The 13,966-nt window shown below is 41.8% G+C and overlaps 1 protein-coding gene and 2 pseudogenes across 3 annotated transcripts in view; 2 read left to right on the plus strand and 1 right to left on the minus strand.

Annotated features, from left to right (window-relative positions):
* The window catches only part of RSF1 (remodeling and spacing factor 1), a 158,329-nt gene that overhangs the window by 784 nt on the left and 143,579 nt on the right, over positions 1 to 13,966 (plus strand). The window lies entirely within an intron of this gene.
* LOC105739401 lies at positions 6,469 to 6,969 on the plus strand (annotated as a pseudogene).
* Positions 11,706 to 12,600, minus strand: LOC105738806 (annotated as a pseudogene).

Below are 13,966 nucleotides of genomic sequence, written 5' to 3' on the forward strand. Positions count from 1 at the left end.
AGGGGAGCGCAGGTTCCGGCCAGCTTTGCGCTTTTCTCCTCCTCCCCACCCTTACTCCCTCCCCTCCTCCCACCAGTCTTCCCGACCATCTCGGGGAAGGCTGGGCTCGGCTGCTCGGGACACCTCCTTATCTCCCTTCACCTGGGTGGGCGGGGGCCAGCGGACACTCAACTATCCCTCCCTCTGTTGGGAACTCCCCCGAGAGATTTATCCCTTTTCCCTTCCCCTCGAGGGCTGCTTTAACCCCTAAAACTCCTTCCTTGGAGTGGGGAGGTCTGCTCCTCCCCCACGGGAGGGGGTTCTTCTCCATTCTCGGTAGGGGGGCGAAGTCGGTTCAGCTCCACTTTGGAGAGGAGAGGGTTAATTCCTCCTCCATAGTTCTCCTTCCTCTCCCCACCTCCCCCAAAATAATAGACGAGCATCTCCCCACTTTTCCAATCCCTTCCCCCTTCATCTTGGCAGCCGGGCTTAGGCGAAGAAGTCGTCTCCCTCCCATTTGCACAGTAGGGTGGGGTGGTTAGTATGTAGGCTGGAGGAGGGGCTCTGACGGAGGGGGAAACAGTTGAAGAAGGTGCTTGTTGCTCATGTTTCTCTCTCTGGTGCCGCTGGTCTATTATTGGTGTTCGCAAGTGGTGCTCCTTCCACATAAGGCCACCGCGCGGGTGCAGGGCGCATGCTCTGCCCGGCCCCATTGAAACTTCCTGCTGCTGCTGCTGGTTCTTTTGCTGGAGCATCTCAGCGCTGCGCCTACTGCCTCCAGCCTTCACACTGAGTGCTTATACTCACCCCTATTTATTCCCGATCCCTGCCTCTCCTTTTCTGGCACTTTTCTTTCCTCAGAGAAGGCTTTTTTGTTATACTCTGAGCATTGCCTTTATCTGGAAACAGCCCTTGGCTGGAGAAGAAACGTTTTCCAAATAGGTCTCTTTTTTTGTCCATATTAGCTGGCCAAAGTGGACTGGGTATTGTACAAGACAGATAGCTGTTTCCTTTCCAAGAAAGCAGGGTCGCTCTTCTATTCTCTATGTAAATGAAGAAGTTTCTGTTAACTGAATTTAATTGCATTGTTAGGAAGTGCCAAGTATGAAGTTCTTCAGAATATTACCTATAAAGAATCTGTATGATGTTATGGCTACCGAAGACTCAAATTAATACAGCAGTTATAATACAAGCCTAGTAATCTCTTCTTACCTGTCTACATCCCCTCTACCTGTAACAAACTGGCTTACAAAAGGCTAATTTAAAAATTAGTACAAAATAGGAGGGTGACTAATTACATTATATAAAGGCTTCTCACAGAATTTATTTAAAAATTAAGCTCCCATTGTAGTAATTTCATTATCAGATTGTATTTACATTCTTTTTTATATTTTTTATTTTTATTTGTTTTTTTGAGACGGAGTCTGACTCTGTTGCCCAGGCAGGAATGCAGTGGCAGGATATGGGCTCACTGCTACCTCCGCCTCCCAGGTTCAAGCGATTCTCCTGCCCCAGCCTCCCGAGTAGCTGGGATTACAGGTGTGCACCACCATGCCCGGCTAATTTTTGTATTTTTAGTAGAGACGGGGTTTCACCATGTTTTGTCAGGCTGATCTCGAACTCCTGACCTCGTGATCCACACACCTTGGCCTCCCAAAGTGTTTTACAGGCGTGAGCTACCAAGCCTGGCCCCTTTTTTAATTTTTAAGAAAGTAGTCATTGTGAAGTAGGATGCCTTAGTAAGTTGCTTTTAGGATGCCTTGGGAAGTGATAGTAATGTATCTCTCAGAGAACGAACTGTGGGCATTTGGGGAAAGGATGGCTAGCAAATTGTTTTGGTAATTTATTTGGACCAAGTTGAAATGCATAGGTTTTCTGGGATGGCGTGGTATTTTGGGTAGTATATGAGATTGCTTGAATCTACATTTCTTTTAGGTATTTTGACCACTGCATTTAGTTTATATTAATATCACAGGAATACAATATTAGAGTCAGTTGAATTGAATAGTGGTTCACTAAGTAAAAATGTCAGGTAACCTGGGCTAAGAAGGATCATTTATTTCAGCCACTGCATTACCGTTGGTATAGAGTTGCCAAGGGGACTGATAATAATAGATCCTGTCATAAGGTGATCTTAGAATAATTATTAATTAATGTTACACAGTTCAGAACACTTGGCAAATGAGAAGTCTCTGCAGGTGAAATGCTGTTACTGTGCAGGGAAAAGATTTTCAGAACTTTGACGATGAACCACGGTATCATCATCAAAGTTGGCTTGTTGGGTGAACCTCTATCGTTTTATCAGCTATTACAAACTTTCAGCCTGTTTCAAATAGCTGATAAAATGATAGTGGCTCAGCCAACAAGATTTGAACTGAGTCTTTTTGGGAAAGAGTTGTGGTGTACAAGAGTTAAAAGACATGGATTTAGTTCCTTGCAACTGTTCTCTGAAGTTGATAGTATTATTCCTATTTGGCAGGCATAGAAACTAAGGCTCAATAGATTAAGGTGCTTAAGATTCTATAGTTAATGGTAGAATATGATTTCCAACCCAAGTCTGAGTCCAAAGCCACAAAATTTTATACCTTGCCATAGGATCATGTTTTCCAAACTGCACCAAGGCACCCTAGAGCATTGTTGCCAACTCCATCTGATACAAAATTCTTACCTGTCCACATCCCCTCTACCTGTAACAAACATGCAAAATACAAAAATACAAAAATTCCTACCTGTCCACATCCCCTCTACCTGTAACAAACTGGCTTACAAAAGGCTAATTTAAAAAATAGTACAAAATAGGAGGGTGACTAATTACATTATATGAAGGCTTCTCACAGAATTTATTTAAAAATTAAGCTCCCATTGTAGTAATTTCATTATCAAATTGTATTTACATTCTTTTTTATATTTTTTATTTTTATTTGTTTTTTGAGACGGAGTCTAACTCTGTTTCCTAGGCAGGAATGCAGTGGCAGGATATGGGCTCACTGCTACCTCCGCCTCCCAGGTTCAAGCGATTCTCCTGCCCCAGCCTCCCGAGTAGCTGGGAGTTTAAATTTTTCTCTATGACATCTGATAGTTTAAATTTTCAAGTAGGATACAGTGGTAGTCGAAATTTGCTGGTTGCCGGGTGAACTATTGCCTTGACATAGTTCGTGGTTTCAAGATTGTGCTACATTTCTATAGATGATATGTCTTTGTGAAGCTGGTTTTTTAGCTGTTGCTGTGGTAAAATGCACAAAAAAATCAGTATGCAGCAGGAAAGAGGATAGCAGGGTCCACTCTGATTCCAAGGTTTGAAAAGTTGTGCAGTGCCCAACAGTAACACACATTTCACAAGTAATTATGGTTAAGAATGAAGTAGAAACATTATTTGTTGAAATTAGCTAGGTTATTTTTTCACATGGCTACTGACTACTTAATAAGTGAGAGTGTTATTATTTCTGGCCTAGGGCTGCTGTGAGAAAATTACTGAGATACTGATGGTGCCGTGAACCTAGAACGTTTGAGAACCTTTGCTCTAGAAACTATCATTGAATTTTGGGGCCAGAAAGAAGGGACTCTCTTACTGGTACTGTAACTGATCTGTGTGTGACAGTATATTTTTAGGTGCATTTGATAAAGTGGAAAGGTGATTACTGTAACTGGGGCCACATGTGTTGATTTAAACAAAAGATTTTACCAGGTGCATGTACTAGAGGTTGCACGAGTCTACAGTACTAGACACTGATAGGGCATACATACATTAATAGTAGTATTGCTGGGGCCAGGGCCTGGTTAGGTTGAAACTTTTTAGTTGTGTCTCTTCTGCCTTTAAAAAAGTAAATATTCTTTAGGGCACTTATTAGAGGAAAAGAGAGAAATAGATTTCATCTCCACCATTTTTGATATGTCATAGAGTAAAGTTATGGAGGTTTGGAGGGAGGTTGTTGGCATTGTCCTAGGAACTAGGAGGTAATGGACACAGAGGGACTTGTCTGGCTAACATGAGCCTGTTAATGCAAACTGGCTTACTTTTTAGTCTTTTAATGATTAAAAAGTTTGCCTTAAATTTAGATGTTTTGTTAAGTTCTCAAACAGACCTCACTGGTAAGAAGGTAAGTAAGCATTTATTAGTGAGTTCATTCACTTAATATGTATATTGAGCATCTGCTATGTACAGATGTAGCTACAGTAAATAGTGTGGGGAATTTTTTTTTTTTTTTTTTTTTTTTTTTTTTTGAGACGGAGTCTCGCTCTGTCGCCCAGGCTGGAGTACAGTGGCGCAATCAGTGGCGCAATCTCGGCTCACTGCAAGCTCCGCCTCCTGGGTTCACGCCATTCTCGTGCCTCAGCCTCTCCGAGTAGCTGGGACTACAGGCGCCCGCCACCACACCCGGCTAATTTTTTTTCGTATTTTTAGTAGAGACGGGGTTTCACCGTGGTCTCGATCTCCTGACCTCGTGATTCGCTCGCCTTGGCCTCCCAAAGTGCTGGGATTACAAGCATGAGCCACCGCGCCCAGCCTGTGGGGATTTTTTTTTAAAAAAACATTAAACGTGGGCCTTTCAAAAGAAATTTCTAATCCAGTAAGAAATAGCTAAACTGAGCTTGAAACTAATGACATAATTCAAAGACTTATTTTTTTTCTCTGAGATTTTATCAAGTGGAGCAATAGTCTGTGCATTCTAGCCTACAGTTGTAAACTAAAATTATAAACAATTTCATGGTGAGATGTATGACCACATGCAATATGAAAAAGAATAATTCAGGCCTAAAGTACATGTTAAACTGAATCATGTATTCAAGGAAGGAAGACAGTTATGTGTGTTGTTAGATTTAATAAAATTTTGCTCTACCTGATGGGTATAGTCTTAATATATCATGCTTGGTTTTTTTTTGTTTTCTGTTTTTATTGTAGAGTAGATCCCATAAAAGGTATTAGGATATTTTCTATTTTCTTTTAAAAACATTTAATTATATGGGCAAGTATAATGTATACTTTGTAATTACATATATTCTAGCAGGCTTTGATTTATAATTTGTTTAGCTTTATATGGTCATATCTGTAAGTTAGATTTACATTAACTAACTTTTAAACATTTTTGCTCACTCTTGTACAGTTGGGCACAAGCAGTGCCTCCAGGCAAATTGATGCCTAAACTAGAGAGAACAGCAGGCATTCTCTCCTTACTCTTCCACTTCCCCTTTACTTCCATTTCCTAATCCTCATGTCTAAAGTTGCACCACCTTTAGCCATTTGAAGGGGCTGCGTCTTCCATTTTATGCTTTCTTTCACTTCTGTGCCATAAACTGCAGTGCCTGCTAGCTCCAGTGTGCTCCATATGAGGTTTGCACCAGTGTGTTAGGAAGAAGGGAGGCACCGAAATTCAAAAAAACCCATATTTGGGGGGTTTCCAAGTCACTAAACAATTGAACCACAATAATAGAGGAAACTAACTTAAACAGTATTAAACTGGTATTGCTTCAAACATTATCAAAGGATTTCTGAGGTGAATGCCTACTTTATAAAAATACATTTTTTTGGCCGGGCACGGTGGCTCATGCCTGTAATCCCAGCACTTTGGGAGGCCCAGGCGGCGAATCACCTGAGGTCAGGAGTTTGAGACCAGCCTGGCGAACATGGTGAAACCCCATCTGCACTAAAAATACAAAAATTAGCCAGACCTGGTGGCAGACGCCTGTAATCCCAGCTACTCGGGAGACTGAGGCAGGAGAATCGCTTGAACCTGGGAGGCAGAGGTTGCAATGAGCCAAGATGGTGCCACTGCACTCCAGCCTGGGTGACAGAGCGAGACTCTTTTTTTTTCCCCCCCAGAGTTAGGGCTTTGAATTCCTGGGCTCAAGAAATCCTCCTGCCCCAACCTCCTGAGTAGTTGGAACTACAGGCACATGCCACCATGCCCAGCTAATTTAAAAAATTTTTTTTGGTAGAGAATGAGGTCTTACTATATTGTCCAGGCTGCTCTTGAACTCCTGGCCTCAGGTGATACTCCCACCTCGGCCTCCCAAAGTGCTGGGGTTACAGGCATGAGTCACCACTTGTGGCCAAAACTTCTTTTTTTTTTTTTTTGAGACAGTCTCGCTCTGTCGCCCAGGCTGGAGTGCAGTGGCGTGATCCTGGTTTACTGCAACCTCTGCCTCCTGGGTGCAAGTGATTCTCCTGCCTCACGCTCCCAAGTAACTGGGATTACAGGCATGCACCACCATGCCTGGCTCATTTTTACATGTTTAGTAGGGACAGGTTTTGCCGTGTTGGCCAGGCTGGTCTTGAACTCCTGGGCTCAGGTGATCCAGCCACCTCGACCTCTCAAAGTGCTGGGATTGCAGGCATGAGCCACTGTGCCCAGCCACTTCTTATTTTTATCCTGAGTTTAGGGATGTGTTAAATTGTATTAATTCTCCATTATCTCTGTGTGTGTGTGTGTGTGTGTGTGTGTGTTTCCTTTTACAAATTATAAATGGCCGCTCTTTGAGGAAGACGCGGTGGTAGGTCCTGCGGATCGGTGATCCGCAGGCTCCTGCTCCTTACTCACCGCTGTTCACTCTCGCCGAGGAACAAGTCGGTCAGGAAGCCGTGCAGCAGCTATGGCTTTGAAGGTTACCAGAAAAACACCCGTGGAGCCGGAGGTGGCAATTCACCAAAATTGAATCACTCTAATGAGCTGCAACATAAAATCCCTGGAAAAGGTGTGTGCTGACTTCATCAGAGGAGCAAAGGCAAAGAATCTCCAAGTGAAAGGACCAGTTCGAATACCTACCAAGACTTTGAGAATCACTACAAGAAAAACTCCTTGTGGTGAAGGTTCTAAGACATGGGATCCTTTCCAGATGAGAATCCACAAGTGACTCATTGACTTGCACAGTCCTTCTGAGATTGTTAAGCAGATTGCTTCCATCAGTTTGAGCCAGGAGTTGAGGTGAAAGTCACCATTGCAGATGCTTAAGTCAACTATTTTAATAAATTGATTACCAGTTGTTAAAAAAAAATTATAAATGGCAGACTTGATCCCATTCATCATTAGACTACTTTCATGTTTTGCTCAGAATTAAGTAAGTTTTAATACTCATTTAAAAATACTTATCAAATAAGTTTGGTTTCTCTCAAAGTAAGTTGTGTAAGATATTCTGATAGCAAATTATTTCATAATTTGTGCCTTTCTGTTAATAAACAGAAGAAGCAGGGATGAGGTGGTGGGGAATTTGCAGTGTTTATTTAATCTTACCAGTTTAGAGGCTGGACAAAGAGCAAGAATTAAAAGTTATGCTTAGAATGTTTGTCCAAAATTAAGGTGATCTTTTCAGTGTAAGAACATGAGTTGTGAGGGCACACCAAGCGGAAACTACACCAGGCTGATTTTTTTTTTTTTGAGATGGAGTCTCACTTTGTCGCCCAGGCTAGAATGTAGTAGTGCGATCCCAGCTCACTGCAACCTCTGCCTCCTGGGTTCAAGTGATTCTCCTGCTTCAGCCTCCTGAGTAGCTGGGATTACAGGTGCCCGCCACCACGCCCAGCTAATTTTTTTGCATTTTTAGTAGAGATGGGGTTTCGCCATGTTGGCCAGGCTGGTCTCAAACTCCTGACCTCAAGTGATCTGCCCGCCCCGGCCTCCCAAAGTGCTGGGATTACAGGCGTGAGCCACCACATGCAGCCCAAACTGATTTTAAGAAAGAAGAGCACGAGGGCAAAACTTGACAGCAGACAGACCAGACTTCAGCCTCCTATAGTTGAACAAGGATTGCCTGAAGAGCAACATGAAGTATATAATGTATATATGGCTCATGTAAGCAAGAGTTCCTCCAGAAAGCTTTCATAGTGAAGGTTGAGTCTGTATTTATTTTTAGACTCTAAGCTTTTTTCTCCAGTATTTGTACATGTTTATTTTAATCATTTTCTGGATAGTAGGATTATATAGTTTTTTTCCCTTTGGTTTTTCTTACATTTTTTACATTTCATTTTCTATGTTAATTGTGCATTTCTTTGATAATCACCAAAAAAATTATTTAAAACTAGATTTCTAAAGAGCCTTTATAAAAGGAAAATTGAATTTCTGCTTGTATTTATTTACTCTTTTTTTTTTAAAGACAGGGTCTCACTCTGTCACCAAGGCTGGAGTGCAGTGGCTTGTTCTCTGCTGACTGCAACATCTACTTCCCAGACTCAGGCGATCCTCCCATTTCAGCCTCTCATGTTGTTGGAGACCACAGGCATGTGCCACCACACCCAGCTATTTTTTTTTTATTTTTATTTTTAGTAGAGACAGGGTTTCATTATGTTGCCCAGGCTGGTCTCAAACTCCTGGGCTCAAGCAGTCCACCTGACTCAGCCTCCCAAAGTGCTGGGATTACAGGCGTGAGCCACCAAGCTCAGCCTATTTATTTATTCTTAATCTTGAATTACCTCTTACAATGAATGTTACTGTCATCTACCCAAGTCACTCAGATCAGAAACCAAGGAGGCATCTTAGACCTTAGCCTCTGACCCTTTCTTTGATACCACGTTATATTGAGTCTATTTATCCCCTTTTATATTCAACCTTGCTTTTCTGTTCTCATTGCTAGTTTTAATCACGCTGAACTGCTTTCACATCTCTGAAGATGTGAAAGGTTGTTTCACATTTATGCTTTTTCCTCATCCTCCTGCCACTGAGTCGAATATCCCATCCCCATCTTCCTTCCCTTGCCTGCTCACTGTACCCGTCATTAGTCTGCTCTTTAAGCATCAAATGCTCTGTGGAAAATTTCCTTCCTTCTGTCTCTCAAGTTAAATTAACCACTTCAATCTCCTTACCCTGCATGTACACTTTGTAGATTTTATGCCACAGTATTCATAACACTTTTTGCAGTTACTGCCTAGCCTACGAGATGGTAAACTCTTTGAGGACAGGGTTTCTTACTTTATCACCAGCAATTGGTGAGTAATAGCAAATATGTAGTAAATGTTTGTGAAATTAATAGTTTTCTTCAACTTACTGTAGGACCATGTTCTGCTCTAAAACTTTGAAGTTAAAGCCTAGTCTGTGATAGCTTAGTACAGTGGTGGGCAATCTACAGCCTGTCCTCTATTTTTGTAAATAAGGTTTTATTGGTATACAGCCATGTTCATTTGTTTACATACTGTTGTCTCTAGCTGCTTTCACACAACTGTGGCAGAGTTGAGTGATTGTCACAGAGAACATATAACTTCAAAACCTAAAGTATTGGGCTGGGTATGGTGGCTCATACCTGCAATCCAAGCACTTTCGGAGGATTGGAGGTTGAGGCTGATCATGCCACTGCACTCCAGCCTGAGTGAAACAGCAAGACCCTGTCTCAGAAAAAAACAAAACCCAAAACCTGAAGAACTTATTATCTGTCCAGCCCTTTACAGAAAAAAATTTGTTGATCTTTATTCCAGTGTATGAAGATGGAAGTCTTATCAGATGATGATCTCTGTGTTTGAAAATACATTTAGAACCAGTATAATACAAATTTCCAGCCTCGCCAATGTGGTGAAACCTGGTCTCTATTAAAAATACAAATTAGTTGGATGTGGTGGGATACACCTGTAATCCCAGCTACCTAGGAGGCTGCCACACGACAGTTGCTTGAACCTGGGAGGCAGAGATTACAGTGAACCATGATTATGCCATTGCACTCCAGTCTGCGCAACAGAGGGAGACTCCACCCCTCTCCCCCGCAAAAAATAAAAATAAAAAAGAACCAATATAATACAAATTAAATGCCTAGAATGTCCTGCGAATGAAACTTAGTGGAACAGTAGTCTCCCCAATATCGATCTAATTTTACATCCAACTGTTTTAGTATTAATTACTCCTCTTGGGTTAGGTGAGTCTAAAAGCTTTTTTGTTAAGGTGATGACATTACATTGAACTAAAGTTCTTTCATTCAAGAGTAGCCACGGCTACCTCTGCCTAATTGTCATAAGGCAATGCCAGGATGGGAGCCGTGTGACATGGTAATCAGTAGGAAGGGTAAGAGTTGTTGTAACATTGCTGCTATACTGGCCTCAAAGTCTTATCCAAGTGGACTGATTAGGTGAGGGTAAGGTTGGATGAATGGTGATGCTGTGTACTCAGATGGGAAAGGATGTAGTTATTAAAGGTAAAAGATTTACTTAGGTTACTTAGAGGACACAGGACTGGGAAAGAATGTACTAGATAATAGCTTACTAGTAAGTGGGATTAAATGCCTTGGTCATCAGTGTATTTTGCAGCAAAAGTGCAGTACTGGTTATGAAGCTTAGGCATGTGTTATGCTAGATATCTCAAGGGAATTTGATACTTACTCTTTTCCTTTTGTCCTTAGCATCCTCACAATTGGCTCTGCAAATAAATATAATTGCCACTTCTTCAATGTTTAGATGTTAAAAGTGTTTTAGGAAAAGAAAATTAGGTAGAATGAGTTATTCCAAATAATCCATTCTAACTTGCTTTTGGTATTTGGAGTTTGGGGATATAGCAAGATGGTAATGTTGGAAAACTTTGATTAATCAGAAGTATAATGGAGCTTACTTTATATTCCCATTAAAGTCTTGCCAACCTCCAGTTTATCAGAACCATAAATAAACCATCTACAGCAGCACTAACTTGGTCTGGCATCTGAATTCAGACATTCCATAATATTCCTCATTTTAGAGGTTTTTTTGTCCTATGAATTTTGACTGTGGTCAACTGGTTTCTCCTTGTTATCTTTTTGCCTCATGGCCTTTTCATTTTATACCCTATCTTCTATTATTACCTAGTTTTATTCACCATGATAACTGTATCTCACTCGTTTAGTGTCCTATTTTCCCGTATTTTGGACTTCCCCTTTAAACCTTTATTATCTTCTCCATTTTTATCTTTCATAGAAAAATAGATTACAAAAATGCAAAAATAAGGGGCTTTGTAGTATGCATGCTTTACCATAATTTTATAAGTTAAATGCCTGTAGTAGTACTGTTGTAATTATCAGAGCTTACCGTTGAGCCAGACTCCATGATAAAGTTATCTACCAAGATTATCTTATTTAATCCTTAGAGCCACTCTATTTATAGCGTCATTATTTTCATTTTATAGATAAGGAAACTATTTAGAGAGGTAAAGTAACTTGCCTGAAGTCACACAGTGTTAAAGGGTTGGAGAAAATTTTGATAAAAAGATACTTGTAATGCTGTGGGAATTTAAAACTGGGTAAGTCTGGCCTCAGAGCCCAACTCTTTTTTTTTTTTTTTTTTTAATGCTGGAATCACCTGGAGTACTGGTTGCTATTTATTTATTTATTTATTTTTGAGAAGGAGTCTCACTCTGTTGTCCAGCGGCTCACTGCAACCTCTGCCTCCTAGTTCAAGTGATTCTCCTGTCAGCCTCCCAAGTAGCTGGGATTACAGGCATGCACCACCATGTCTGGCTAATTTTTGTATTTTTAGTAGAGACGGGGTTCCAGTATTTTGGCCAGGCTGGTCTCAAACTCCTGACCTCAGGTGATCCTCCCGCCTCGGCCTCCCAAAGTGCTGGGATTACAGGCGTGAGCCACTACACCCGGTCCTGGTTGCTATTAATAATACAGATTCCTTGACTCAGGAGACTCTGATGCTGCAAGTCTGGGACAGTCCAGTCATCTGTATTCGGAACAATATCCCCAGGTAATTTTGAAGCACACCCATGTTTTGGGACTACTGAACTTTGTGACCTCTGAAGCCATTCGCAATCAGGTTTTGTGTGTGAAGGCCCTTCTTAAACTGTGAAGTGCTGTCCACAAGTCTTGGCTCCGGATGTTACCAGGCCCCCAAGACTGGGGAACTGAAGATTCAGGCTAGGGCTACAGCTCCTCGGACTCTGGGAGGTTACGGACCCAGCCCTGGGCCACTCTGTTGAAGCTGCGTCTGAGACGGAGTTCCAAACCACTGAGGGGCTCCGGGATGAAGGGGGTGCCTGGCCTGGGAAAAGTGCCCCCCACGAGGGGTCCTCCAAATGGCACCGGGGTCTTGTTGAAATTTCGGTAGTCGTTGGGGCTGGGGGTGTGACTTTGGCCATCGATCTGGTAGTCCCGGTAGCTGACGAATTCCTGCCAGGGGCAGCGGTAGCCCTTGGGGATGGTGGTGTGGTTGAACTTCTCTGGCGGGACGCCCTTCAGCGGCTCCGCATAGCCTGGCGCCAGGGCGCTGGGGCCGGGGACGCACCCAGCAGGGGCGGCCGCAGGGTGGGCGCCCTCGGGACCCCTGAGTGAGGCCCCGGGTGAGGCCGGGAAGATGTGGAGCTGTGAGCGGTAGTTCTGCCCCTCAGGGCCATGGGCATTGCAGAGCCCAACTCTTAACCAGTGTTTTGTCCCCACAGGTATGCTCTTCCAATGATTGTAGTGTGATCCACAGTACTGTGGTTGTGGTCTGAACACTAAGCAATGATCTGAACACTTAGGCTTCTGAGTCAGATAACGTAGCATATTTCCCCACTCACCTCTTTTTACTTTAAAAGTTTTAATTTTATTAGCATGAACATTATTTTTAAAAGGTATAATATTTGAATGGGATACTAAAATATATTGAAACCGAAGAACTACAAGTCATAGGTACAGTTGAATGCCTTGATATTTGAACATGAATCTTAACCAGCTTTTCATCATTGCTTGGGAAAATCCTAGTCTTCCTCACACTTTGAAATAATTTTCTTGTTGTCGTTGTTGTGTTTTTATTTTCTTTTTTTTTCTTTTTTTAAGACAGAGTCTTTCTCTGTTGCCCAGGCTGCAGTGCAATGGCATGATCTTGGCTCATTGCAACCTCCACCTTGGGTTCAAGCGATTCTCCTGCCTCAGCCTTCCGAGTAGCTGGGAGTACAGGCATGCACCATCTTGCCCAGCTAACTTTTGTATTTTTAATAGAGAAAAGGTTTCACCATGTTGTCCAGGCTGGTCTTGAACTCCTGACCTCAAGTGATTCGCCTGCCTTGGCCTCCCAAAGTGCTGGGATTACAGGTGTAAGCCACCGCACCCAGCCTAATTTTTTTATTTAAAAAAATTTTTTAATGGGATTGGCTCAACGAAATAATTTTCTTGAATATTTTGGAAATTAGACTCCATCTCCTGTACCTATAAAAGTTTTGTGCATCGTGTTATTAGATGCCTCCAGGGTGTGTACCTGTGCTGCCATGACTTTCTACCCTAATTAAAGCAATTGTCTTTTCCTTGTAGTTCAGTGTTTTTCAGCCCTTATGATAATCATGTGTCATTAACTATGGGCTGTGCATTAGAATCCCTTGAATCCCTCTGAAAAATACTGATGCCTAGGCCTTAATGCTCCATTGAAATCAGAATCTCTGGGGATTGAGGCCCTGGCATCAGTGATTTTAATGTGTAATCAGGAATGTCTATTCTTACCTATTTGTCCTAATACTTCAAATTTTGTCTTAAGCTCTGTATGCTCAGATTAAAGTCTGTTTTGTCTGGTATTAGCATAGCCACTTCAGCTGTCTTTTGTTTACTTTGCATGGTCATTTGTTTACTTTGCATGGTGTGTTCCTTTCCATCCTTTTAACTTGCTTGTGTCTGATTCTAAATTTTGTTTCTTGCAGACAGCATATATTTGTATCATGTTTGCTTGATCTTGTTTGCATGAATATAGTTATGCAGGCAGTTATAATACAAAGTATAACTGCTGTTTAGAGTATTTCTAGGGTGCTTTGGGAATATAAATGAGCAAGTACCTAATTTTGGCCAGGGGAAATCATAACATCACTGTAGGCATTATGGAAATTTGAATGGTTGAGTAAAAGTTGGAAAAGCATTCAAGGCAGGGAACAGCATGGGAAAAGGCATAGAAGTTTCTGATAATGTGGCATGTATGGGAAATTGTAACCTAACTGTATACATTAGGTTTCTGTTAAGGTTTGTGGTTGAGGAACTTAAGACCATATGAGAAAATTAGATTGGGAGCTATAAATGATTTGCATATATTTTTCTCTTCTTTAAAGTAAAAATGTAGCACATTAAATAAAGGCAACATGCCAGTGAC

Source organism: Nomascus leucogenys, chromosome 15, assembly GCF_006542625.1.
Source record: "Nomascus leucogenys isolate Asia chromosome 15, Asia_NLE_v1, whole genome shotgun sequence".
In the NCBI taxonomy this organism is placed as follows: Eukaryota; Metazoa; Chordata; class Mammalia; order Primates; family Hylobatidae; genus Nomascus; species Nomascus leucogenys.